Raw genomic sequence first — 27655 nt, 5'->3', positions numbered from 1 at the left:
AGGTTCAAGGCCCTATAATCTACGACCAACCTGGGCTGATTAGTCTCCTTTTTGTCCACAAAGAACACCGGACTGCCCCCCACCGCCTTTGATTCCCTTATGAACCCCCTCTTCAGGTTCTTGTCAATAAACTGCCGCAACTCCTGCATCTCCCGGTCGGACATGGCATACAGCTTGCCCACCGGCAACTGAGCCCCTGGGAGCAGGTTGATTTGGCAGTCAAAGGGCCTGTGGGGAGGTAGTCTATCTGCCTCCCTCTCGCTGAAGACCTCCTTCAGGTCAGCATATTGTGGTGGCACCTCCCCTTTTTGTTCCACGGCCAGCCCAGCCACCCTGGCCACCGTCATTCTTGGGTTCTCCCCTCCCAGACAGTGTCCTAAGCAGTAAGCTGACCCAAAGGTGACTGACCGCTGATGCCATGACACTACTGGATCATGCAGTGCCAGCCAGCTCATACCCAGTATTATTGGGGGTCCTGCCAGTGTGGCCACGTGGAAGGCAATGGTCTCCGTCTGCCTGGAAACCCTCATTCGCATTGGCGGGGTCTGGTGTGTCACTTCCCCTCCCAGAAGTTCCCTGCCATCGATGGTTGTCACCTGCAAGGGAAAATCCAGAGGCAACAGGTGGAGTTGGTGCTCCAGAGCGAAGTCCCTGCTGAAGAAACAACACGAGCTGCCCGAATCCAGCAGTCCCTTAACTTTGACAGGGTGCCCATTCGGGAGTTCTAGCACCACTTCTATGGCTATAGCTGCCTTGGGGGGGTCAGGCTGGGGGACTTCAATTGGTTGCTAGCCTGGCTGCTGCCCCTGCTGGTTGGCAGCCAGGCGTTGTCGTTTCCCTGTGCCTGCCCTTCCTCCCCCCCTCATCGTGGTCTGCAGCCCCCACCACCCCTTGCCAGGCTTTTCGTTGAGGGCAGACCTTAGCAAAATGTCCTGGTCGTTGACAGAGGAAACACTTCTTGGTAGTTTTCCACTCCTTTCCCTCCCTTTTACGACCTTCACCAGAGTTTGAAACCTCTCAGTCTCGTGCGCCATCAATTTCCGTTGGCTCTGCCGCCTGGGAAGGCTCCCTCGGTATCTCAGGAATGCGGTAGTCATGGAAACGTTCTCCTCTCACTTCACGTTTCTCCTGAGCCCGCGCTTCTTGGCGTACGCCTATCGCGAGCACAGCCTTTGTGAGCTCGTCCATCGACCGTGGCCGGGGCGCTTGGGACAACTCGTCTTTCACTTCGGGGGCCAGACCCACCTCGAACAACATTTGTATTGGTTCAGAGTCCAGGTCCCACCCGAGCCGGTGTACTAACATCACAAAAGGCGACCAGTAGCTTCTGACGGACTGGCTTCCCTGTTTGCACCCCATCAGTTCCCGCCGTGTCACGCTTTGCTCCACCTCGCTGGAGAACATCGCGTCCATTCCCTGAAGGAATTTTTTAAGGTCCTTCAAGGCATCATTTTGTGTCGCCATTAGGAGCCTGATCCATTCGCGCGCCCCATCCTGCAGATACCCCACAATGTAAGCCACCCTCTCCCCGTCATCAGCAAAGTCATTTTTCTGCAGCTCCAAAGCGTACTGCACTTCCGTTTGGAAAACATTGTAGTCTTGGGGCTTTCCACCAAATTTGTGTACCAGCCCCGGTACCTTCCTTGCGATGGGGGTGGCTCTGACCTGTGCACCCTGTGCATCTTTGACGCCTAGTCTCCGCCTACTTTCCCTGCGCAGAAGCCTTCTGCGCAGGGAGGGTGTGGGCATCGGAGGACCCGTGCTCTCCCCGCTGGTCCCCGGCGAGGAGTCTTGGAGCCACCTCGCTGATTCCCCCATCTGCCCCCCTTCTCCAATGGTGCTACGCTGATTTCCTTCCCCAGAAGATGTGCTGCTTCTCTCCCTCCCGGGACGCTCTCCGGAATCCCTCTGGAGCCCTCCCTCTCCCCCTGGCTCTGATGGCAGTTCCCTGACACCCCCATTCCGTTAACCGCACCAAGCAACAAGCTGTAAAATGCAAGTTTAAAACGCAAGCTTTCCTTTGCATCTCACAGAACTTTAAATTTAATTCGTGGGTTTTTTCACCTGTCTGCCAAACTTAGGTCGTTTTGCCATCCTTTAAATGCGAAATCAGTAGTCAAGCCATACTTTTTGGTAAAATGTTCGTCTGGATCCTGGAAGTCCTACCTGAGAAGAACAATGGGAGTGTCCGCTAGCGCCAGCCACTTCTCCTTCTGCAAGCAGCGCCACCCAAATTCCCACCTGGGATGAGCCGTTTGGTGCACTAAACTGAGCTGCTGGAGAAAGACTGGGGCGGGCGGCAAGTGGGAGGGGGAAGTCGTGCGCTTCTGTCCCGTGAGAAAGGTGCTGGGCTCTGTCTCTCCAGTTGCGCTTCCTCGGTTCAGAGGTGGACTATAGCAGCTGGGCTGGGCTGCCACAAAGCCCATCCAGGCCACAGGCTGCTAGCATGACTCATCCCGGCTTTATCATCTGAGGGGAAAGGGTGCGCGGTCTTAAATGCTGGCCTTGGCAACTTGGCTGAGCTTCCTTGGGCCAGTCCTTGGGCCAGTTCTTGGGCCAGCTTAGCCTCCCTCACAGAGGGTTGTTCTGAAGATACACTCAGGAAAACACCCGAGGCATGAAGAAGAAGAACGAGGAGAGTGGGGTCTGGAAAGGGGGGTGGGGAGCGCTCCCACCCCAGCCGCTCCAGGATGGGAAGTGCGTCCCGGGGGAAGTGGGATTCAGGCGGAGGAGGACGTCGGGTTGGGTGGGGGTTGCCAGGAGCAGCACAGTGTCCCTTGAACCCCCGGCTTCCACTCTCCAGGCAGGCGCCCAACGTGGCCAGCTGGCACTCCAGCCTTGGCATGCAGATCCCGGGTTCAGCCCCAGATCTCTGGAGCGGAAAGGCTCTTGGGCGTGAATATGAAAGGCAGCACCTGTCAGAATAGGGCATACTGAGCCAGTACAGATGAACATGACTATGGGTTCGCTTCCTCGGCATCCCAGAACTGTGAAGGTTGCCTCAACTGTTGAGCAGCACAGCTAAGGAAGAAGGAGTGGAGTGTCTCCGGGGGGAGCATAGCTCCCATTCCCTTCCAAACACACAGACAGGACAGTGTGGTGGCACCCAGGGAATAGTTGCAGCAGCCGGATGGCTGGCTGAAACACACACCATTGCACTCTTTTTGAATGGGATTCAATCTGAATCAGCCAGTTAGTGAACTTGGTGTTCCTGTGCAACAAAGCCACTACAAAATTGCTCTTCCCCACACACTTCCAGGTCCCTCCAGCTGGGCTTTTTGAGTGTGATGGGTTTTTCTCACTCCAGAGCAGTTTGTGTTTAAGCTGAAAGTCACCAGGAAAGCAAGGGAGGCTAAAATTTTTGCATTTGTTGATATAAGGTTTTAAGAACTCTAATAATGACTATGTGGAAATGACTGGGAAAAGGGAAAAAAGGAAAATCAAGGTTTTTGACTCTTGGTTTCCTGGAAGAAGATCAAAAGACTCCCCTGGACTAGAAGAGACATCTCATTAACAACTGGAGATATGCCAAAGAACTTTGGATATCTGCTTGGGAACTTTCTGATGCAGTATTAATTTAACAAGGAGCCAGGAGTGAAACCGAAAGTAGACTGACCAGCTAGCTGAATCCAATTATATTGCTATGGGGTGGGGGAAAACCTCTAACATTTTACTTTTTGATACTTGTATATCCAGGGTGAATTGAATGGGTGGAGGGGGGTGGAGGAGAGGCAGAAAGAAGAGCTAACTTGTCCGTCGCTGGGGGCGCAATCTGGACGGTTCTGCCGGGGCGCAAGATCACCTAACTACTGCTCTGAGCCTCTGGACCAGGGGTGGATGGTGCTCATTGGGACTGGGAGGGTGGAAGGCAAGGAGGCCAACAGTAGGTGGCGCCAGAGCCAAGGAGTGGCAGAGCAAATGCATTCTGTATCTGAGATGGAGTGGGAAGGGGCTGGCGGCCACCACAGCCATCCCCTGTCTGCCCTCATGGAGCGGCCAGAATCCACTGGGCAAATGCTCATCTTGCCAGAGTCTGGGTCTTCTGCTGTTGCTCTCTCAGAAACCGTGCCCAGGTGGGATGTTTCATTTTTCGTAGCTTGTTCCTTTTCTTTGTTCGGGTTCCTACGTCACATCAGCAGTTTAAATGGCAACACTCCTTTGCAAGACTGGCCGCCTGTTTAATTGTCTGTTATGGAAAATCAATAAAATGTTAAGTTGCCCTTGCCAAAGGGTTTCATGACATCTGGCTGAAGACTTTTTGTGCTAAAAGTTGAAGCTATGCGGGGTGTGTGTGTGTGTGTGTCCGTCCCTGTGGCTGCTGTGTATTCAACTTTCCACCCCCTCCAAAGAATCCTAAGAACCTTAGTTTTCCTTTCACAGTGCTACGATTCCCAGCACCCTTAACAAACCATTGTTCCCAGGACTTTTTGGGTGTGGGTGGGAGGAGATGTGCTTTACATGTGCGGTGTGCAGGCATCTCCCAGCGGATACGCTCGTACCCCTTCCAATCTGCGCCCCATCCCGAGGGACGAGGGTAGGGTGAGCAAGGATTACCCACCTCCGTCACTGGTGCTGTGCAATGCCAGGTCTATAGGCAACAAAACCGCTACCCTGCGAGATTTCTTTACCTCGCAGGGGGTCGACCTGGCTTGTGTGACGGAGACCTGGGTGCGCGAAGGGGTAACTGTTACCTTACGAGAGATGGTGCCCCCGGGTTTCTCCGTCCTTCACCAGTCACGGACTGTGGGCCGGGGGGGAGGGGTGGCAGTATTAATCCGGGAAGATTGTTCTTTCAGGGCTCTACCATCGCCATCGATCTCCGGCATCGAATGTGTTGGCCTAGTGTGGGGCTCCGAGGAGAGCTTGGCTGTCTGGCTGGTGTACCGACCACCTAGCGCACCAGCAGCCACCCTGTCAGGCCTGCTGGAGGCGGTGGCCCGCTGGGCCTTGGAGTTCCCTACCCTATTGGTATTGGGAGACTTCAACTTCCACGCTGATGCCACTCCCTCCTCACAGGCTCTGGACCTGGTGTCTTCCATGGCGACACTAGGGCTCTCCCAGTTTGTTTCGGGCCCCACACATCAAGCAGGCCACACGCTGGATTTGATCTTTGGCGCCGGTATAGATGTGATCATGTCTCCTTTGATGAAGGTGCCATGGTCTGATCACTACGCTCTGAAAGCCAGGATTGACTTTCCACCCCCACCCTGCTTAGGTGGTGAGCCGATTTGGGCTCGCCCACAGAGGCTGATGGATCCTGATAGATTCCGTCAAGCCTTGCGGGACCTTGCTCCCCCTGGCGACTCATTGACTGAGCTTGCTGAGGGCTGGAATACCCAGCTCCTGGCAGCCATTGATGAGATCGCACCTAAGCGCCCTCTGCGACCCCGCAGAAACCGGGCTCCCTGGTTTACTGAGGAGCTTCGGAAAATGAAGCGGGACCTCAGACGGCTAGAGCGAGTATGGCGGGGTGCCCGTGACGGAGCCTCAAGAACATCTTATAGGGTTTTTATGAAAACATATGAGATGGCAGTGAAGGCCGCTGTCAGGGCTGCCTCAGGTCTCAGCTCACAAAAGACCAACGCCAGGCTCTTCTTATATACAAGGATGTTTATTGCAGTTCATTATCGGTTCCACAACCGAGGCGCGCAGCCCCGCGTCTCTTAGGCTAGACGTTTGAAGTCCCCTCTGAATCAGTCCCGCCCCTACACCAGCTTAAGAGGCTTGTGCTAGTCCACCTCTTCCTGTCTTTCCTTTTCCGCAGGGTCTTTCTGCCCCCCTGGGTTCCTTCCCTCCTGCTCTCTCCTGAAGCGGATTCCTCAGATGCCTGTTCCCCCCTCCTTCGTGCTTTGGGGCCAGGCTCCTCCTCCGGGCTCTCTCCATTTCCGCGCGCCTCCACATTTGAACTTGGCGCGCGTTCGCTACCCCTGACCTTCCTCTTGACACTTACACTACTCCCTGTACTACTCTCCGCCTCTTCCGGCAGGACGTCCTGCCCCGATCTCCTTCCCCTGTCTCCATCCTGCTCCGCTCCGTGTGTCACACTGGGAACTCCACTCTCTTCACTTCGTTCCTGCTGGGAAGCCGGCCCCGATCTCCCACTCCTACTCGGGGTTTCCCTGCTGCTTCCCTGCTCCTGGCAGGTCCCCCCTGTGACCCCCCCTTGGCCTGACTAGGGGCGCCCCCTTCTGGGAATCCTCCGATTCACTTGAGAGACTCATGGAAGACCTCAAGTCATTGTCATCCTCTTCCTCACTGTCCTGGGATTCTTCCCCATCGCTCTCCGTCTCCCCCCTCACCTGTGCCTCTGTCTCTGAACCCCTGACATCCATCCCCCCCTCGAAGCCCCCCCTTCCCCCCTCCCGCTGCTCGGGCGCAGGTTCCGGGGGCTCCGTCATTGCGGAGGTCGCTGCCGGGCACAGGTCGTCGACGTCGATCTCCTCTGCTTCCAGTTCATTGTTTGTGTGCTCGAACCCATGGTCCTCTCCCAACATGTTCACGTCCTCCCCTCCCCCTGTTGCCTGGATGGGGTCTGCTTGCCAAGGACCCATCCGCCACCTCGTGCGCCAGTCCTCTTCTGGTTGGTCGTCCCACCAGTAAGAAGGGTCGGTGTCCACCCCCGAACACGATCCCCTTGGAGGGCTCGACTCTGGCGTCGTCTCCTCTGCGGAGGAGAACCCTCGGAAGGTGCTGGCGGAAAGTGTGGGCGTAAAAAGCCAATCGTCGAAAAACTGTGCTGGCATGGGCCTGTGTGGGAAAAGGGCATGGAACTCGTCCTTGAGGAGGGGTTCGTCCAAAGCGTAGTCCGGCGGGACTTCCGGTCGGCGCCAGCGCTAATGGCGGTCCTCTTTCCGAGCTCCGGCTAAGGACTGCCCTGCGAGTTCGGGTCTGTCCCGCTATGGCAAGCGGGGGACCCCTAAAATCACAGGCGCGGAAGCCTGTGAACGAGGAGATTCGGTGGGCACCAAAAGCGCCCCCCCCTTTACCGCAGAAAGAGCCTTTTTAAAGGCTCTGGAACGACATCGGGGGAGCGCGGTGCTCAGAATCGCTACCCAGCCCGCAGGGTGAAGCCGCGTCGCTATTAGTGGAGAGCGCCGATTCCTTCCTGTAAACTTTGGACAGAAAAAACCCGTGAGTAAAACGGAACGTTTATTTGGACTTAAATTTGTGAAATTTGGCTGAAAACGGGGAAGTGAAAATTAAGGAAGTCTGCCTTCCCCCGACTGCATGAAAGTGAAAGCAACGGAACTGTAAAGCTGCATCCGTCAAAGACTTTGCTTTTGATCAATTAAACCTGACATTTGGACTTTAGATCTCCCCTCTAGCTAGCAGGGCAGAGGGGAGGTAAGAGAGACACTAGTAACTGCATGATTTATTTAAAAGAAAGAATTCTCTGCTGTCTCAAGAACCTGAAACGGTCTGCCTAATAAGACAATAGGACACTGAACTGACTTTTCCCTGTGAAAGTTACAGTGTGATACAAAGTTTTTGTATTGCTTGGCTACAGTATAACAGAGCAGGCGGAGACAGTATCTATTGGGAAACTGGGGCAATTTGCAGTTACAAGCCTCCTGCTATACTTGTTTTAAATTTTTCCTTTTGGTTTTTTTTTTTACTACGTATTTGGATATTCTCTTTGCCTTGGTATTTGGACATTTTGATTTGCTCCCTCTAGAGGGTAAAGTGAAGTAAAGGCCGACATAGCTCAAGACAGTGGAACATTCCATCGGGAAACAGTTCCCGTGGGAAACGACCTTGACATGAGTGGCTCACAAGAAGAGATAGTCACAAGAGCCAAGACTAAACAACAACAACAGCACCAGCAGCAGCAACAGCAGCTAAAGAAAAGAGGCTCGATCACAGGCGCAACTCCTGTAGGACCTACAGGAACAATAGGACAAGAAAAAGTGACAGCTGTCTCCATGGATGCTGTGACACAAGCCTTACTGAAGATAAACCAATCCTTGGAGTCTTTAACAAAACAGACTTCAGAAAATACTCAAAAATTAACAGAAATATCAGCAAGACTAGATCAGAATACAGAATCTATAAATAAATTGGTCGAGGAAAACTCTGCCACACGTAAAATTGCTGAAGAAGCTAGAGCTATTGCTGGACAGACCCAAGAGAACTTGGAACCGATCGCCAAAAAGGTGCATGAACATGATGCAACTCTGGCTTTGTGGGAATTACAGAGAAAAGAGAGAAATTTGAAATTAAGACTAATTCCAGAGAACGAAGGTGACAATCTCGTGGAGTTTCTAACACAAGAGTTTGCTGACTGTTGGGAAGATCTGGAGGAAGACGAATTTAAAATCACAACAGCGTTTAGACTGGGTAAAAAGCAGAACAGAAAGACCCCGAGAGACTGTTTGATTACACTTAGATCCAAGGAAGAAAGAGACAAGATATTGAGACTACATTTTGAAAAGGCCTTGCAAATTGGAAATTCAGCTGCACAGATTTTCAAAGACATTCCTAAACATATCCTGGATTTGAGAGCCTTCTATAAGGATCTGGTTTATCTGCTAAAGAAGAATACTATACTTTTTAGGTGGGAGTTTCCACAGGGATTGTCCTTTGATTACAAGGGAAAGAAGGTGAAAATAAAGACTACTCAAGATAAAGAGAAATTTTTGGAAAGAAATCGAGAGGATTTACAGAAGGGAACTGTGGACCCACTTGCAGAACAGAGGAGAGCATTGGACATTCTGAATCTCTCATTTGGACACAAACCACCACCATCAGAGGAAGAGCAACAACTTGGAGCTGTTGGAGGAGTGTCAGAAAAATAACAAGATGGCCCTGCAATTCCTTAGTTGGAATTGTAATGGGCTCAATGTGCCTTTGAGGAGACGACAAGTTTTTCATATTTTGAACAGAGAACAACTGGATTTGATATGCTTACAAGAGACCCATATAACCAGAGCTCACAGGAGACTACTTATAAATAAAAGATTAGGACAAGAATTTATATCATCAGACAAAGTTAAAAAAAGAGGAGTTGTCATATATGTAAAAGAGAAGTGGGCTCCAAAAATGATGTTTAAAGATGAACAAGGGAGATACTTGGCAGTTGAGATCCAAGTACAAGGAGAAAAATTTTTGATAGTTGGAATTTATGCACCAAATGATGGCAAAGCTGAGTTCTTTCAGAAACTTCATGAAACTTTGATGGACTATTTGGATTACAATATGATAATCATGGGAGATATGAACGGTGTGGTCTCCACTAACATGGATAAGGCACAAAGACTGACAGTTACCAAGGAAGGGAGACTTCCTAAGACTTTTTTTGAAATGATGGAAAATATGGACTTAATAGACATATGGAGAACAAGAAACCCTCTTGAGAGAGAGGGAACTTTTTTCTCTCAAGCAATGATGACCTGGACCAGAATTGATCAAATTTGGATCACTAGTGGGATGGCTCCAAAGATTAAAAAGGTAGAAATCTGCCCAAAAACCTGCTCCGACCATAATGCTGTGAAGATGGAAATGAAACTTACAACAACTGGTCAATTTAGATGGAGAATGAATGACAGCCTCTTTCGAGATAATGAGATCCTCATGAAGGCCAAAAAAACTTTAAAGGACTATTTTGACATAAACTTAAGGGCCGACGTCGAGAAAAGAGTGATCTGGGACGCAAGCAAAGCTGTGATGCGAGGTTTCCTGATTCAACAAAACTCAATAAAGAGGAAGAAACAGAATGAGAAGAAGGAAAAGATTTTGGAAAAGATAAAGGAAGGAGAGAAAAAATTAAGAGTAAAACCAAAGTCCCAGGAGATATTAAGAGAGATTAAGTTATATCAAGTACAATATATGGAATTGATGAACCAACAGATTGAATGGAAAATAAAGCAAATGAAACAAAAGACATTTGAATCGGCAGATAAATGTGGTAAACTTTTGGCATGGCAACTGAAGAAAAGGCAGAAATTAAATACAGTCACAAGTCTAGAAGTGGATGGAAAGAATATATCTAAACCCAATGAAATTAGAAATTGCTTTTTAAGTTATTTTAAAAAGCTCTATACTCAAGGACCGCAAAATGAAGAAGATATAGACAAATTCCTTGACAAATATGGATTACAAAAAATCTCTCATCAGAGTAAGATGGATCTGAATCAGAGAATATCAGAACAAGAGATAGAGGCTGCCATTCAAAAAATGCAATTGGGCAAATCTCCAGGACCAGATGGACTGACTTCTAGATATTACAAATCTTTGAAGGAGTGGTTGATTCAACCGTTAAAAGAAGTCTGTAATGAGATTTTAGAGGGGAAAAAGGCACCTGAATCGTGGAAAGAAGCGTATATTTCACTCATACCAAAGACAGAGACTGAAAAGACTCAACTTAAGAACTACCGCCCAATATCATTACTTAATGTGGATTACAAAATCTTTGCAGACATTTTGGCAAAAAGATTTAAAAGAGTGTTGATGGAGAAGATTCATAAGGACCAAGCAGGCTTTCTCCCAAAAAGACATCTATCAGACAATGTAAGGAATATAATAGATATTTTGGAAAAATTAGAAGTGAATATAAATACTAAAGCAGTACTGATTTTTGTGGACGCGGAGAAAGCCTTCGACAATATTTCCTGGAGTTTTATGATAAAGAATCTTCAGGGGATGGGGGTAGGCCAAGGTTTTGAGAATGGTTTGGGTGCAATATACTCTGAACAAAAAGCTAAGTTGATTGTAAACAATGTAATAACTGAGGAACTTAAGATAGAAAAAGGAACACGACAGGGGTGCCCAATTTCCCCATTGCTCTTTATTTCTGTCCTGGAGGTGTTGCTGAATATGATTAGAAATGACCAGCAGGTTAAAGGTGTACAGGTCGGAGCTAAACATTACAAGCTAAGAGCATTTGCAGATGACTTAGTATTGACTTTGCAAGAGCCAAACACTAGTACGAAAAAGGTGTTAGAAATAATCCAACAGTTTGGCCAGGTAGCTGGATTTAAGTTGAATAAGCAAAAAACTAAAGTGCTAGGAAAAAATTTAACAGATATGGAGAAGGAGAAATTTCAAGAGGAGACAGGGTTGATGGTGGTCAAGAAGGTGAAATATCTAGGGGTTTATTTGACAACTAAAAATCTGAATTTGTATAAGGATAACTACGAAAAATGCTGGTCAGAAATCAAAAAAGATCTAGAAATATGGTCAAATTTGAAATTGTCAATGTTAGGCCGAATTGCAGTGATTAAGATGAATGTATTGCCTAGAATGTTATTTTTGTTTCAGACCTTGCAGATTCTTGACAAGATGGAATGTTTTAAGAGGTGGCAGAAAGATATTTCGAAGTTTGTCTGGCAGGGCAAAAAACCCAGAATCAAATTTAAAATATTGACAGATGCGAAAGAAAGAGGGGGCTTTGCCCTGCCGGATTTAAAATTGTACTATGAGGCAGCAGCGTTTTGCTGGCTGAAAGAGTGGATGCTCCTCGAAAACACAGACATCTTGGATCTGGAAGGCTTTAATAATGCATTTGGTTGGCACGCATATTTATGGTATGACAAAATTAAGCTGCATAGCGCCTTTAAAAATCATATTGTTAGAAAAGCATTGTATAATGTTTGGATAAGGTACAAAGATCTGTTGGAAAACAAAACCCCTAGATGGGTGTCTCCAGTGGAAGCTAAAGCAGTGAAGAAACTCAATATGGAGGTCGGATGGCCAAAATATTGGGAAATCTTGGAACAGGAGGGAGATAAAGTGAGATTGCAAAGTTATGAGAAAATGAAACATAAAGTACAAAATTGGCTTCAATATCATCAAATAATGGAGTTTTTCAAACAGGATAGGAAAATTGGCTTTCAGGTGGAAAAATCAAAATTAGAGACTGAATTGTTAGAACCCAATACTAAGAATTTATCAAGAATGTATAACTTGCTGCTGAAATGGAATGCACAAGATGAAACAGTTAAATCGGCTATGATTAAATGGGCACAGGACATTGGTCATAATATTATGTCTGCTGACTGGGAATGGTTATGGAACACCGGTATTAAATTTATGGCATGTAATGCCTTAAAGGAAAACATTATGAAAATGGTTTACAGGTGGTACATGACCCCAGTCAAGCTGGCAAAAATTTATCATTTGCCCAATAATAAGTGTTGGAAATGTAAAGAGACTGAAGGCACCTTTTATCACCTTTGGTGGACATGCCCGAAGATTAAGGCCTTCTGGGAAATGATCTATAATGAAATGAAAAAGGTACTTAAATGTACTTTCTTGAAAAAACCAGAGGCCTTCCTCTTGGGCATCGCCGGCCATTTGGTGTCAAAAAGGGATAGAACTTTTTTTATGTATGCTACAACAGCAGCAAGAATACTCATCGCAAAGTATTGGAAGACACAAGATCTACCCACTCTGGAAGAATGGCAGACGAAGGTGATGGACTATATGACATTGGCTGAGATGACAGGCAGAATCCGTGACCAGGGAAAGGAGACGGCGGAAGAAGAATGGAGAAAATTCAAAAGTTATCTTAAGGACCATTATAAACTTGATGAATGTTAGAATGTTGTGGTTTTCAGGACTAAAGGGATACAGTGATATAAGGTCAGAATAAAGAAAAGACTAAGATGACAGAAGGTGGAAAGGAACAATTGGGAGTTGCTATAAAATTTTGGACATTGGGATGCAGAAAGGGGGGGTATGGGGGAGTCCCGGAAAAGAGGTTTATGAAAAAATGTTATGAAGTTATACGTGTTTGTATGTCTTTTTAAGTGTTTGTTTGTTTTTAAAAAATTCTGTAAAACCAATAAAAATTTTATATATAAAAAAAAACAACCACAAAGCGTAGTCCGGCACCCAACTGTTGGCGCTGGCCGGGGCGCCCTCCCTGGAGAGAAAATATTCTACTCCCTCTTCCCCCCATCTCGAGTCCAGAATCTCTGTGACCTCGTTGATTGGTTCGTCCCTAGGTGACCTCCCCCTCTTGGGCGACTCTCTGCTCGGTTCTGGTGCCGTCCCTGACTCCTGAAATCTGTGTGGGGCCCTGTAAGGGGTGAGCACCGACCTATGAAAGACCGGGTGCATTCTGGAACCTTCGGGGAGGGCCAGTCGAAACGCTACGGGATTGATCCTGGCCTCAACTTGGTACGGCCCTAGTTGCCTGTGTCCTAGCTTCTTTTTAGCTAACGACTTGGCCGGCATTGCCTGGGCCGCTAACCATACCCAGTCTCCCACCTGGATGTCTTCCCCCTCCCTCCTGTGTTTGTCTGCCTGCACCTTATAGGCCTGTTTGGCTAGCTCCAAATGTCTCCGTAGCTCGTCGTGGACCTCTTGCAATTCTGCTGCGAAATGGTCGGCTTCCTGTGGCGCCCCCTCCCCCGTCGTTATGAGCCCCGGGAAGCTTCTGGGATGCCGTCCATTGTTAGCGAAGAACGGCGTCACCCCCGTCGACGCGTGCTTCGTGTTGTTGTAGGCAAACTCAGCCATCGGCAGGTAATCCACCCAAGCCGCGTGTCGCTGATTGGCGTAACATCTCAGGTACTGCTGCATGATCGCGTTGACCCTCTCCGCTTGGCCTTTGGTCTGCGGATGTCTCGCCGACGACAGGTTGATTTTGACGTGCAGAATCCCTAGGAGCTTCTGCCAGAAGCTGGACACAAACTGGCGCCCCCTGTCGGACAGAATGGACCGTGGCAAGCCATGCACCTTGAACACGTGGTCGATGAACAGTTTGGCGGTCTGCTCCGCTGTCGCCACCTTCGCGCAAGGAATGAAATGCGCCATCTTGGTGAACAGGTCTACAACCACAAGCACCGCCGTCTTGCCTCGCGAACTGGGCAGATCAGTGACAAAGTCCAGCGCCACCCTCTCCCACGGTTGCAGTGGCGTCTCCAGCGGTTCCAGCAGTCCCGCTGGCTTCTGGTGCACTGGCTTGGACCTTTGGCATGTGTCACACCTGGCGACGTACTCCGCGACCTCCCCTCGCATCTGGGACCACCAAAAGTCTCTGGCCACTAATTCCGTCGTCTTTTCCTTGCCGAAGTGGCCAGTGCTGGGTGCGTCGTGCAACTGCTGCAGAACCTTCGCGCGGAGATCGTCTCCCGGAACGTAGAGAGCACCCTTACGGGTCAGCAGGCCGTCGCGTATCTGGAACTCGTCGTCCTTCGCCGTGCCTCTCCAGACCTCTTCCATTTTGGACTGTGCGAACGGATCCGCCTGCAACGCGCGCCGCACCGCCTCCAGGCCCACGGCGGCTGAAGCGCACGCCGACGCCTGTGGTGCAAAAATGTGATTGGCTGCCGCCGGTGCCGCTTCCTCGAGATACTGCGGTTTCCTGGAGAGCGCATCTGCTATGACATTGTTGTCGCCTGGGATGTACTCTATCCTGAAATCGAAATCCGCAAAGAACTCCGCCCAGCGTATGTGCCTCTGGCTCTGTAGCTTCGCCGTGCGCCAGTACTCTAGGTTCTTGTGGTCCGTGCAGACCTGCACGGTGTGCTTGGCTCCGATGAGAAAGTGCCTCCATGCCTTGAAAGCTGCGTGGATGGCCAGCAACTCCCTGTCCCAGATGGTGTAGTTCTGTTCCGACTTGCTGAGCTTCCGGGAGTAGAAAGCACAGGGCCTCCAGTACCCCTGCGGGTCTTCCTGCAAGAGGACGGCCCCCACCGCTCTGTCAGATGCGTCTGTTTCCACCCTCATGGGCCTGCCGGGATTCACGTGTAACAGCTGTTCTTCGGACGCAAAGAGACTCTTAAGTCTCCTGAAGGACTGCTCCGCCTGGTCCGTCCAGGTGAACTTCTTCTTCTTGGAGCTGAGAGTGTCCGTGATAGCTGCCGTCTCCCTGGCGAAACCCCTGATGAACTTGCGGTAAAAGTTGGCGAAACCGACGAACCTCTGGACCTCCTTCCGCGTTCGCGGGCTCTTCCAGTACAACACCGCGCGGACCTTGGCGCTGTCCATGGCTAGTCCCCTGTCGGACAGCCTATAGCCCAGAAAATCCACCTCCGTCACGTCGAATTGGCACTTCTCCAGTTTGGCGTAGAGCCTGTGCTCCCGTAGCCTCTGCAGGACGTCCTTAACGTCGCTCTCGTGAGCCTCCGGCGATTCCGAGAAGATAAGAATGTCGTCGAGGAAACATACGCACTTCTTGTAGAGGAGTCCCGCTAGCACGTGATGCATAAAAGCTTGGAAAAAGTGGGAGCCATTTTGGAGACCAAACGGCATAACTCTGTATTCGTAGGTGCCCAACGGTGTGAACATGGCCGTCTTACACTCATCACCCTCTCGCACGCGTATGAGATTGTATGCGCCGCGGAGATCCAACTTGGTGAAGATCTTCCCTTTCCGCACCGTCCCGAGCAGGTCGTCAATCTTGGGCATGGGGAAGGCTGCAGGCTTTGTTTTCGAGTTTATGAAGCGATAGTCTACGATCAGCCTTTTTTGGGGCGTGTCCTTCTTCTTCACGAAAAACACAGGACTGCCCCCTACAGCCTTCGATTCTCGGATGAATCCCCGCTGCAGGTTGTGAGCTATGAACTCCTTGAGCTCCTGCAGCTCGTCCTCGGACATGGAATACAGCTTCGCAGTCGGTAGCGTTGTCCCTGGCAAGAGGTCAATTGCGCAGTCGTAGGGCCAGTGGGGTGGCAACTGGTCAGCCTCCTTCTCGCAGAAGACCTCCAAAAACCCCTTGTACTTGAGGGGTACAGCTTGCGCCATGCTGAGTCTCAGCTGCTGCCCTTCCTCCGGGCCCTCCTCCTCTTGACCGGTCTGGATGCAATGCTGCGCGCAGTATGACGAGCCGAAGGTGAGCTGCCGCTGGTACCACGCCATGGTTGGGCTGTGCCTATCCAGCCAACTCATGCCTAACACTATAGGCGTGTCTGACAGGCGGGTGACGTTGAAACTGATGATTTCTCGGTGATTGCCAATCTGCATCACCATGGGTGGCGTCTGTTGCACCACCTGCCCACCCAGCAACTTCCTGCCATCCACTGTGACGACGTTCAAAGGCAGCGTGGCTGGTAGGAGCTCTATGCGATGCTGCTTGACGAAGTGCACCCCCACGAAGTCTGCGTTGCTCCCACTGTCAATTGTAATGGGGACTTCTAGGGTGCGTCCATTAGGTAGTTGGAGAGTTGCAGTGAGCTGCACCACTGGCTTAGGTGGCAGGGGGTCTGTAGGCTGCAAAAGCGCTGGGGACTGCCCTACTGACATGCCTGGCTGTGCCCCAGCATTTCTGCTTCCAGCCAGGCATTGCCGTTTCCCTGAAATTGCTCTTCATGTTGTGCTGCTGCAGTTACTGTTGCTAAGGCTGCAGTGTGCTGCCGGAGCCTCTGGGGACACTCTTTGGCCATGTGCGTCCCACTGTCACAGATGTAACACTTCCTGTTCCCTCTAGGAGGCTTTGTCTTGACTGCTCCGGACGCTGGGGCTCCAGCCGCTGACTGAGCCTTTGCACTCCCCAGTTCCATCGGTTCCTCCCCTGCCTGCAGCTGAGGTGAGGGACGCGTACGTCCTGGATCTCTGGGAAAGAAAGGAGGCATTCTAGACGGTGCGTGAAGCTGGCTACCCCCCTCATCGCGCCAAGGGCGTTCTTCATGGCGTACTCCAATGGCAAGCGCCCGCTGCACCACGTCTGCCAGGGTTTTAGGTCTGTCCCCCCTTGCCAGTTCGTCTTTCACAGGGCCAGAGAGCCCCTCCCAAAACAAGTCTCTGACTGCCAGAGAATCTTTCTCCCATCGCAGCACATTCAGCAAGGCGAAAAAGCGAGCATGGTACTGACGTACTGAAGCTTTGCCTTGCCTTAAACCATGCATCTGCTGGCGTGCCACATCCACATCCACGCTAGACTGAAAGCAAGCGTCCATGCATTTGATAAATTCATCAGAGTTCCTTCGAGCAGGGCAATCCTCGCGCCACAGATTGCGCAGCCAAGCCCTCGCTTCCCCATGCAAGTGGGACACAATGAAACCCACCTTCTCCTCCTCATCTTTAAAGTCGTCGCGAAGCAAATGCAACGCATATTCTACGTCTGCTTTAAAACTGGGGTACTGCTTCAGGTTCCCATCGAAGTGGGCTACCAAGTTGCCTCCTCTTCTGCCCAGTGCTACTCCAGCAGCTTTGGCCCCCGGGAACCCCACCTGGCATGCATGATCCCACCTGGCTTGCAGATCTTGGCACCGCTTTTCCGCCTCTTCCCCCTTCTTCTGGGAGACCACTACCTCAGTGGTAAGCTGGGAGACTGCGTTGCGTAGCTCAGCTATCTGCTGCTCCATACTCATGGCTGCCAAACTTCGTGAGCTTTGCAAAAAAAAATTTTTGCGTATCTTTGGGAGGGGACTTACTGTCAGGGCTGCCTCAGGTCTCAGCTCACAAAAGACCAACGCCAGGCTCTTCTTATATACAAGGATGTTTATTGCAGTTCATTATCGGTTCCACAACCGGAGCGCGCAGCCCCGCGTCTCTTAGGCTAGACGTTTGAAGTCCCCTCTGAATCACTCCCGCCCCTACACCAGCTTAAGAGGCTTGTGCTAGTCCACCTCTTCCTGTCTTTCCTTTTCCGCAGGGTCTTTCTGCCCCCCTGGGTTCCTTCCCTCCTGCTCTCTCCTGAAGCGGATTCCTCAGATGCCTGTTCCCCCCTCCTTCGTGCTTTGGGGCCAGGCTCCTCCTCCGGGCTCTCTCCATTTCCGCGCGCCTCCACATTTGAACTTGGCGCGCGTTCGCTACCCCTGACCTTCCTCTTGACACTTACACTACTCCCTGTACTACTCTCCGCCTCTTCCGGCAGGACGTCCTGCCCCGATCTCCTTCCCCTGTCTCCATCCTGCTCCGCTCCGTGTGTCACACTGGGAACTCCACTCTCTTCACTTCGTTCCTGCTGGGAAGCCGGCCCCGATCTCCCACTCCTACTCGGGGTTTCCCTGCTGCTTCCCTGCTCCTGGCAGGTCCCCCCTGTGACCCCCCTTGGCCTGACTAGGGGCGCCCTCTTCTGGGAATCCTCCGATTCACTTGAGAGACTCATGGAAGACCTCAAGTCATTGTCATCCTCTTCCTCACTGTCCTGGGATTCTTCCCCATCGCTCTCCGTCTCCCCCCTCACCTGTGCCTCTGTCTCTGAACCCCTGACAGCCGCTAAGAAGTCTTACTTCTCGGCCTCCATTGCATCCGCTAGCTCTCGCCCGGCACAATTATTTAGTATAATTCGGTCTTTAACGTCCCTTGAAGGACAGCCAAATTTAAATAACAATCTGACACACAGCTGTGAGGCATTTGCGAGCTTTTTTGCAGAGAAGGTCCTGTTGCTCCGCCATGACCTCCCTGCCAATTTGGATACAATAAAGGAACTGGAGGCCCCTCGACTGTCCTCGGGTCCAGTATTGGACCACTTTGACCGGATATCTCCAGCCGATGTGGACAGATTCCTCCTGTGATGGCCTGGGATTCCGAGTCTGAGAGTGAACCGGAGGAATCCCAGCCGGCACAGGAGTCCCCGCCTCCAGGGCCGGCTCAACTGGGGCAAGGCCTAGATGCTGAGGAGCCTGCACCTGTGCCAGATCCTCAGGGGCAGGCACCAGGTGAGACCATTCTGGCCCCAGAGGTGCTGGAGGACTCAGTGGCTACAGGTGAGCCTCCCCCGGGGCCCAGTAACCCTTCGGCCTCTCCTGAATTGCAGAGGCTTAGGGCAGAGAGGCGAAGGGAACTGGTCTCTCCCAGGAGGAGTGCTCGCCTTAAGGCCAGGAGAGGCGGGGCTCCTGGGGGCCGGGACCGCCCCCGGCCTTAGAAGAAGATAAAGGTCAGGCAGCCCGGTCCCAGGTTGCGGGAGCAACGTCGTTGTGGAGTACCTGCTTTACCCAGACCTAGATCTGCACTCCCGGTGTGCCTGTTCCTCGCCCGGCTTCCTGCTCCTGACTCTCCGGTGTTCCTGTTCCTCGCCCGGCTGCCCGCTGCTGACCCACCAGTGTTCCTGTTCCCCGCCTGGCTTCCTGCCTCTGCTCTACCAGTGTTCCGGTTGCCCGCCTGGCTTCCTGCTGCTGCCCTACCAGCGTTCCGGCTTCCCCGCCCGGCTCCCTGTTTCAGACCTCGCGTCTCATCTAGTGATCGTCTACCCTGCTAGTGACTCTGGACTGAACTTCAGCTACGGTATTAGTACCTCCCCCCCCCCCGGGACCAGCACACCTCCAAGCTGGAAAGCCCACCACCTGTCCTCTTGACCCGTGCCTGTCATGGCTGATTAGAGCGTGTCCAGACGAGGTGCGGGCCCCCCTGGGGGATGTCATCAATTTGTCCCTTGGCACCGGGATATTCCCAGGGGAACTGAAGGAGGCGGTGGTGCGTCCGCTCTTAAAGAAAACATCATTAGATCCCTCAGATCTATCCAATTACCGCCCGGTCTCGAATCTTCCATTCCTGGGTAAGGTGATTGAGAGAGCGGTTGCTGAACAGCTTGGTAGGTTTATGGATGAAACATCTGCTTTGGATCCATTCCAGTCCGGCTTCCGCGCTGGTCATGGGACCGAGACGGCTCTGGTCGCCCTAACAGATGATCTCCGCAGGCAGCTGGATTGAGGCGGGTCAGGGCTGCTGATTCTTCTAGATCTGTCAGCAGCCTTTGACATGGTCGATCACGAACTCCTGGACCACCGCCTTGCCGACGTGGGGATCCAGGGCACAGTCCTTCAATGGCTGCGCTCGTTTCTCTCTGGTCGGGGACAGAGGGTGGCGCTTGGGGGGGGAATTGTCATCGCGCCACTCCTTGGTGTGTGGAGTGCCTCAGGGTGCGATTCTCTCCCCGATGCTTTTTAACATCTTTATGCGCCCCCTTGCCCAGCTTGTCCGGAGTTTTGGGCTGGGTTGCCATCAGTATGCTGATGACACCCAACTCTATCTGTTGATGGATGGCCATCCTGACTCGGCCCCAGACACACTGACCAGATGTCTGGAAGCTGTGGCTGGATGGTTACGTGGGAGCCGGTTGAAGTTAAATCCTTCGAAGACAGAGGTCCTTTGGCTGGGGCGGGACGATATGGGATCGAGGGGGCAACTCCCATCTCTTGCGGGGGTGCAATTAGTGCCAGCACCGTCCGTTAAGAGTTTGGGTGTAATCTTCGATACCTCCCTCTCTATGGAGGCGCAGATTACAGCTATAACAAAGGCGGCATTTTTTCATCTCCGCCAAGCTAAGCAGTTGGCCCCTTATCTCTCTCACCCTGACCTAGCCACTGTGATCCATGCGACGGTCACCTCCAGACTGGATTATTGTAACTCGCTCTACGTGGGGCTGCCCTTGAGACTGACCCAGAAACTCCAGCGGGTGCAGAATGCCGCGGCGAGACTCCTTATGGGGTCTTCGCTGCGAGATCTTTTTTTTTAAATAAAAATGTTTATTGCAAAATTTTTCAACAAAGAAGAAATCACCAAACATATAAAGTACCATCACCAAACAATAACAATCAGAGAAAAACAGAAAAAAGCAAAAAAAGTAAACCACAGTCCATAAATCATATTTCCATATCTTTAGGACTTCCTCTCATCTCCCTTTCCTGCATTCTTACTAATAAAATTATGAACAGCAATTTGTTACCTTGTTTCAATTCTTATTTTGTAATTCTCAAATATTATGTCTCAAACCTTAAATATATCTTTTTGTCAAATACTTAACTGCTTGACTTAAACATAATATTACTTCATGTTTCATCTCTTTCTTAAACCTCACTTACTCTCATAATATCTTTCAACTAAATTACTGATGCCGTGTTGTTTTCAATCGTGCATTATCTTAACATTCATACAACTTATAGTATTTTTGTAAATAGTCCTTAAACTTTTTCCAGTCCTCTTCCACTGTCTCTTCTCCCAAGTCTCGGATTCTGCCAGTCATTTCAGCTAGCTCCATGTAGTCTATCAATTGCGTCTGCCATTCTTCCAGCGTGGGCAAATCTTGTGTCTTCCAATGTTTTGCGATGAGTATTCTTGCTGCTGTTGTTGCATACATAAAAAAAGTTCTATCCTTCTTTAACACGCTCTGGCCGACAATGCCCAAAAGAAAGGCCTCTGGTTTCTTAGGGAAGGTATACTTGAATACCTTTTTTAGCTCATTATAGATCATTTCCCAGAAGGCCTTAACTCTCGGGCACGTCCACCAAAGGTGAAAGAATGTTCCTTCAGTCTCCTTACATTTCCAACATTTATTATCATGCAAATGGTAAATTTTTGCAAGCTTGACTGGGGTCATGTACCACCTATATATCATTTTCATAATGTTTTCTTTCAAGGCATTACAAGCCGTGAACTTCACGCCGGTGGTCCATAACCTTTCCCAGTCAGCAAACATAATGTTGTACCCAATGTCCTGCGCCCATTTTATCATGGCTGATTTAACTGTTTCATCTTGAGTATTCCATTTTAGCAGCAGGTTGTACATTTTTGAAAGTACCTTAATCTTAGGTTCTAACAATTCTGTTTCTAGTTTCGATTTTTCCACCTGGAAACCTGTTTTTTTATCCAAATTAAAAGTTTCCCTAATCTGAGCATAGTGTAACCAATCTCGCACTTTGTCCTTTAATTTCTCAAAACTCTGCAATCTCCAAGTATCTCCATCTTTTTCTAGTATTTCCCAATATTTCGGCCATTTGGCCTCCATATTGAGTCTTTTCTGAGCCTTAGCTTCCATTGGTGACAGCCACCTTGGGGTCTTATTTTCTAATAAGTCTTTGTATTTTATCCAGACATTGAACACTGCTTTCCTGACAATATGGTTCTTGAACGCCTTATGAACTTTAACCTTGTCGTACCACAAATAAGCATGCCATCCAAAAACATTGTTAAACCCTTCCAGATCCAGGACATCAGTGTTCTCAAGAAGTAACCAATCTTTCAACCAGCAGAAAGCTGCAGCTTCATAATACAACTTTAAGTCTGGCAGGGCAAACCCCCCTCTTTCCTTAGCATCGGTTAATATTTTGTATTTTATTCTGGGCTTTTTGCCCTGCCAGACAAATTTAGAGATATCTCTCTGCCACTTTCTAAAACATTCCACCTTGTCCACAATCTGTAGGGTCTGAAATAAAAACAGCATTTTTGGCAGTACATATGCGGCCAAGAGGCCAAAAGTGCCATGAGTGCCAAGAAAGCCAAACATGGAGTCCAGCACACTTCCGTTGTGCAGCTTGCAAACTATCCGTGCCGATCCAAAAGTCCTCTGCCTCTTTGGCCGGTAGCAGAGCGATCGCAGCAGTTAGAAGCAATTGCAGCGTGTGGGTAATAAATCCAGAACAGACACAAGGCATTCCTTATCTTCTTAGCCTTTAATCATGTAGCATAACAGCATAAATCAGACCTGGCGAAAGCTCGCCCATTCTTTCCTCCGTACACAGACAGACTGAAACACTCAGAGTCAAACCACTCCCGTAAGTGTTTGTAACCACGCCTCAGGAAAGAGACGTCACTCAGAACTCCTTAACCCTGTGAGTTCTGAAAACCCATAACACCCCCTCTCGTCTTGCATCCTGAGGGAAACTGAGGACCTCTATTTACAGACCTCTTTGAGTTCAACTCACCTCCCATTGCCTTTTGCCTCCCACTGGCATCTATCCCAGGCAATTGTTGAATCCCTTCCACACTCCCAGAATCACACTGTGCGGAACCAACCCACGCACTGGTGACCTGAAACCTCTCAGGTGGAATCCCCTTTGTGGTGCGAGTTGACCGCCGGAGCACAACCTCCGGTGCTCCTTCTGACCCACTGGGATCAGCAAGTGTCTCCTAGCACAGAAGACTCCCCCTCTGATTTGCTGCGTCTTCGGGCCTTCTGCACTTGGCTAACAGGAGATGAAGGCTCGCTCTTGGGTTCCCTCTTAACCTGTGGAGAAACCCACCCCTGTGCTTGACCATCATCAGCAACCTGGTCTTCAGCAACAGGCTCCGCCTCTGCCTCTCCTTCCTCTCCTTCAGAATCGGATAAACATTCTGAGAGAAAATCAAAACCAACCCTAGGCCGTGACCAACCACCCTGCTCACAGAACTCAGCATGCTTGCTGACCAGCAGCTTGGTCTGATCACCCTCTGGGTATGCAAACTTCCACCCATTTGTTGCAGGATCATACCCACAGAAGATCATGTCCTGGTACCTTGGACCACCCTCCTTCCGTTGCGCTGTTGGTATTGGCACTGAAGCCCTGGAACCAAACGAACGGAAGAAATGCACCTGTGGCTTCCTCTTGTGCAACAGAAAAAACGGTGTGTCACCTACAGCGTGATTGTAAGACCTGTTAAAAACAAAGCTGGCAAATTTCCAAGCCTCACTCCAAAAGCTCTGAGGCAGCCCAGAGTCACACAGCAAAACCCTGACAGCTTCAGCCAGTGCTTCACTCCTGTGCTCTGCCACGCCTCGCTCTTGAGGAGACTTTGCACCCGTCCTGTCACCTGGTGACGAATTCCCTTTTGCTTGAAAAACTCCTTCAGAGCAGACCCAGTGAACTGTGACACACGGTCGCTCCTGAACTCTTGCACTTTGGTGGAGAACCTTAGTTCCACCTCCGCAACCCAATCCTGGATCAGTTGCGCCGCCTCCATATTGTCAGTCAGTTCAAAAAAAGTTTTAGGTAGTCTGCCATCTTTTGTCAAGCTTTGGTTTTGTGACTTATCCATGTTTGTAGAGACCACCCCATTCATGTCTCCCATCATTATGATGTTACTATAGTCCAGATAGTCCAGCATTTTCTCATGCAGTTTCTTATAAAATTCTGATTTCCCCTCGTTCGGTGCATAAATTCCCAATATCAAGAACTTTTCGCCTTGAGTTTGTATCTCAATTGCTAAAATTCTTCCTTGCTCATCTTTAAATAGAAATTTTGGTGATAGGCTCTCCTTTGCATATATCACCACTCCTCTCTTCTTAACTCGGTCCGATGAGATAAATTCTTGGCCTAATCTCTGGTTAATTAACACTTTTCTGTGGAGCCTAGTCACATGAGTTTCCTGCAAGCAAATAATGTCCAATTGTTCTTTCTTTAATATATGAAATATCCTTCTCCTTTTTTCCGGGGAGTTGCAGCCATTAATATTCCAACTGAAGAGCTGCAGAGACATCCTGGACAAATCTGTTATTCCTTTGGTGGGGGCGTCTCTTTCTTCTGGTCTTCAGGCCCCAAAGGTGTCGGTATGGGCAAAGGTCCAGGCCCTGGGATTCCTGTAATCCCTTTCTGAAGGTCTTCTCCGTGGTCGTTCAAGAACTTTTCTTTATCGACGGCTGTTTTAATTTTCACCTTCTTCCCTCTAAAAGTAAAAGATAGTCCTTGGGGAAATTCCCACCTAAAGGGAATTGAGTTGCTCCTCAGTAGTTTTGCTAACTCTGAATAGGTGGATCTAAGATCCAAAAGTTGTTTCGGGATGTCTTTGTAAATTTCTGCTCTCCTATCTTGAATTACAAGTGACTTTTCGTAGTGTAAGCTTAATATTTTATCTCTTTCTTCTTCAAACAGTCTCTGGGTCTATCTTTCCTTGCTATTCTTCCCAGTCTGATGGCACTCACGATTTTAAAATCCTTATCTTCTTCTAAAGGCCAGAACTTGGAAAATTCTTTTGTCAAATAGTCAATCAAATCCCCTTGTTCAAGTTCTGGAATTGCCCTCAGTCTCAGGTTGTTTTCCCTATTACATAATTCAATCATAGACAGGTAGGCCTGCTGTTCTCCAATCTGCTTATGCAGTGGTTTTACCTCTTCCTTCAATGCTTCAGCTTTCTGATTGGCTTCCACAGCCAATTTACGATTCTCTGTGGTGACTTCTAATAGGTTCCCAATTGATTGTGCATGCGAAGCAACTTGTTCAGTTAGTTTATTTAAGCTGGCAGTGGTTTGATCAATCTTAGCCGAATGCTCATCTGCCTTTTTGTCCAGACTTTCCAATTTTCCCAAAATTTTATCTAGTACTGTGGCAGATCCTCCTGCAGCCATACCTTCTAACGGGGTCTGCTCTGTGTCTTCCTCTTGTGCCACCGAAATAGCAGGGACAGATGATCTGCACAGCTGTGCAGTCAAAGTTGTTTGAGTTGATTGTTTAGCTTTAGCTTTAGCCGATCTTGTTTTCCCAGTGCCACTCATTCCACCCTGTCTACGTGCCAAGGTCAAACCATGTACGGTCCCATGGGAATCCACAAGCCCAGAAGTATAAACAACAAGATAGGAGAGAAGAAAAGTGAAAAAAACAAGTCCCAGACAGTTATAAATCCAAAATCCTCTAGCGGGAGTTTAAAGTTTGTTACTTAAAGAAAAAAGTAAAAAAGTTACTCCATAGCTTCAAAGTTTATAATAATGTCCAAACAGCCCTAAGTTTCCAAAAGACCTTCAGCTCTCTTGTAGTTAGCAGAGTTAATCCTTAGTGTGAAACAATGTCTCTAAAAAGTGCCCGGAGCAATATTTCAATGTATCCAATCAAATAACGCTCAAATGTAGCAGTTCCAAGTAAAAAAGACAAAGTCCACAATTTGACAGCTCTATTAATCTGGCAGCCCGAGAATTTGGGTTTCTTATTACATTTGTAAATCCACGAGAAGAGGTAAAACAAAGTCCAGAACCAGAAAAGGAAAAAGTTTAAATCCCTTAGTCTCTGTAGAGACAGCTCAAAGAGTGCACGACTTTAAAACTTTCAGCGCCACTTCAAAGGCTTCAGTTAGATCAAAGTCTTTTGCTTTAGATCCTTAAGCAGAACCGGGAGACGGACTTCCTGGTTACGTCTCCCGCTTAGGCCAAATTTTAAATCAATTTAGTCCCAATTCTTTCAGTCCCCTTACTCATGGGTTAGTACTTTTTCAAATCGGATGTTCCAGGAAAAAAGGTCAGCGCTCACCGGCAGCAGCTATGCGGCTTCACTTCCACAGAAAGAGCGATCGACTCACAGCACCGCGCCAGCCCTTCCACGTTCCGGAGCCCCTTACGGGGTTCCCTCTTCGTTTCGGGGGGCGCTTCTGGTGCCCGCCGAGTCCCACGGCCACAGGCTCACTCTGCCTGTGGTTTTCCGATGTGGGTCTCCGCTTCGCCGTAGCAGACGACCCGTTTCTGCGGAGCTTCCCCTTCACAGCGCGAAGGAGACCGCCATTGCCGTTCTCACCGCCTCCGGAAGTCCCTTCGCTGCGAGATCACATTCATCCGGTACTATACCAGCTGCACTGGCTCCCGGTGGAGTACAGGATCAGGTTTAAGGTGTTGGTTTTGACCTTTGAAGCCCTATACGGCCTAGGACCCTCGTACCTACGGGACCGCCTCTCCTGGTATGCCCCACAGAGAAACCTACGGTCTGCAAATAATAACATCCTCAAGGTCCCAGGCCTCAGAGAGGTTAGGCTGGCCTCAACTAGAGCCAGGGCCCTCTCGGCTGCGGCTCCAATCTGGTGGAATGCTCTGTCACAAGAGACTAGGGCCCTACGGGACCTGACATCTTTACGCAGGGCCTACAAGACAGAGTTGTTCCGCCACGCCTTTGGTCAGGGCGCAACCTGACTCCCTCCTCTGGCAACCTGCACAGAATTTTGCTTAATTGGTTGCCATCAATTTGATTTAATTAATTTTTATAATGAAATATTTTTAGATTGTGTGACTATTTGACTGTTTGATTATTTGATTGTTGTTAGCCGCCCTGAGCCCGGCTTCGGCTGGGGAGGGTGGGATATAAATAAAATTTTTTATATTATTATTATTATTATTATTATTATTATTATTATTATTATTATTATTATTATTAGTGTGGGGATTGAAGACTAACTCTTATGCTTTTCTTCCTTAGACCAGCTTGACGTTGAAAAAGAGGTTCTCTGCGTTGAGGAACACACGCAATTTCACAGCGAAGCAGAACACGGGCCGAATGGTCACTCTGTCATTGCATTTGGTGAAGTCAGACCGGCTTTGCAAAGGAGCTTGCCCCTGAAGCCAGTTGGTTGCCTGCCTCTGGCTGGCTGGTGGCTTGGCACCAGCAAAACACAAAGAGACAGCCCCACACAACCTCACACCCAAAGATTTCTGCCCATGCTTCAGACATGCAGCCCTAAGAGCAGCTCTGACTCCCACTCTAGGCCCCTCTGCCCCAGTCTTCCTCCTGATGTAGGCTACAGGATCTGGGAAGTCTGATCCAGCTTTGAGGTGTGGTTCCATATGGCCGTTAGTACTGCTGTGCTTTTGCCAGAGAGCCACGTGGTAAGGAAGATCTCCAAGCACGCTTCCTAGGGGGTCCTCTTTAATCCTCAAATGTGCCCACAAAGGCAAGATCCAGCACCCTCATGCCACAGCTGCCTCTGGAGTGACCCTCCCTCCGGTAAGAGGCATGCCTCACAGCTGAGTGCCTGGTTGTTTGTGTAGGCCGGAGGCTGGGAATCTTGTGGGCTCCCAGATATTGCCAGATCCAATGGCCTTCTGCCTCAGCCAGCATGGCCGACGGTCAGGGGTGATGGAATCCAACAACATCTAGAGGGCCACACAATTCCCCATCCCTGGTCTAGTGAATTTGAGGTTCTTGGTTTCTCTCCCTCTGCCCCCTTTTGCCTGGAAAAGCACTTTGGCAGATTCCTTTGGAGGATTTGGGTGTGACAAGCTGTAGCAGCGCACTGAATAAAACAACTCTGAGAAGCTGAAACACCAGGCTGCTTTCTTGTCTAATAAAAATATTCACTGTGCAGTTCACAGGCACAAAACACA

The 27655-nt window shown here is 49.6% G+C and overlaps 1 protein-coding gene across 1 annotated transcript in view; it reads left to right on the top strand.

The window, feature by feature from the left end:
- The window catches only part of LOC309523273 (uncharacterized protein), a gene marked incomplete at its 5' end in the record, with an annotated part of 479716 nt that overhangs the window by 343521 nt on the left and 108540 nt on the right, over positions 1 to 27655 (top strand). The gene's annotated exons all lie outside the window — the stretch shown is intronic.

This window comes from Podarcis vaucheri (assembly GCF_965113315.1).
Source record: "Podarcis vaucheri genome assembly, chromosome: W".
NCBI classification, from domain to species: Eukaryota; Metazoa; Chordata; class Lepidosauria; order Squamata; family Lacertidae; genus Podarcis; species Podarcis vaucheri.
The sequence above is the reverse complement of the archived record's forward strand: the minus strand, read 5'-3'. Positions and strand labels throughout refer to the sequence as shown.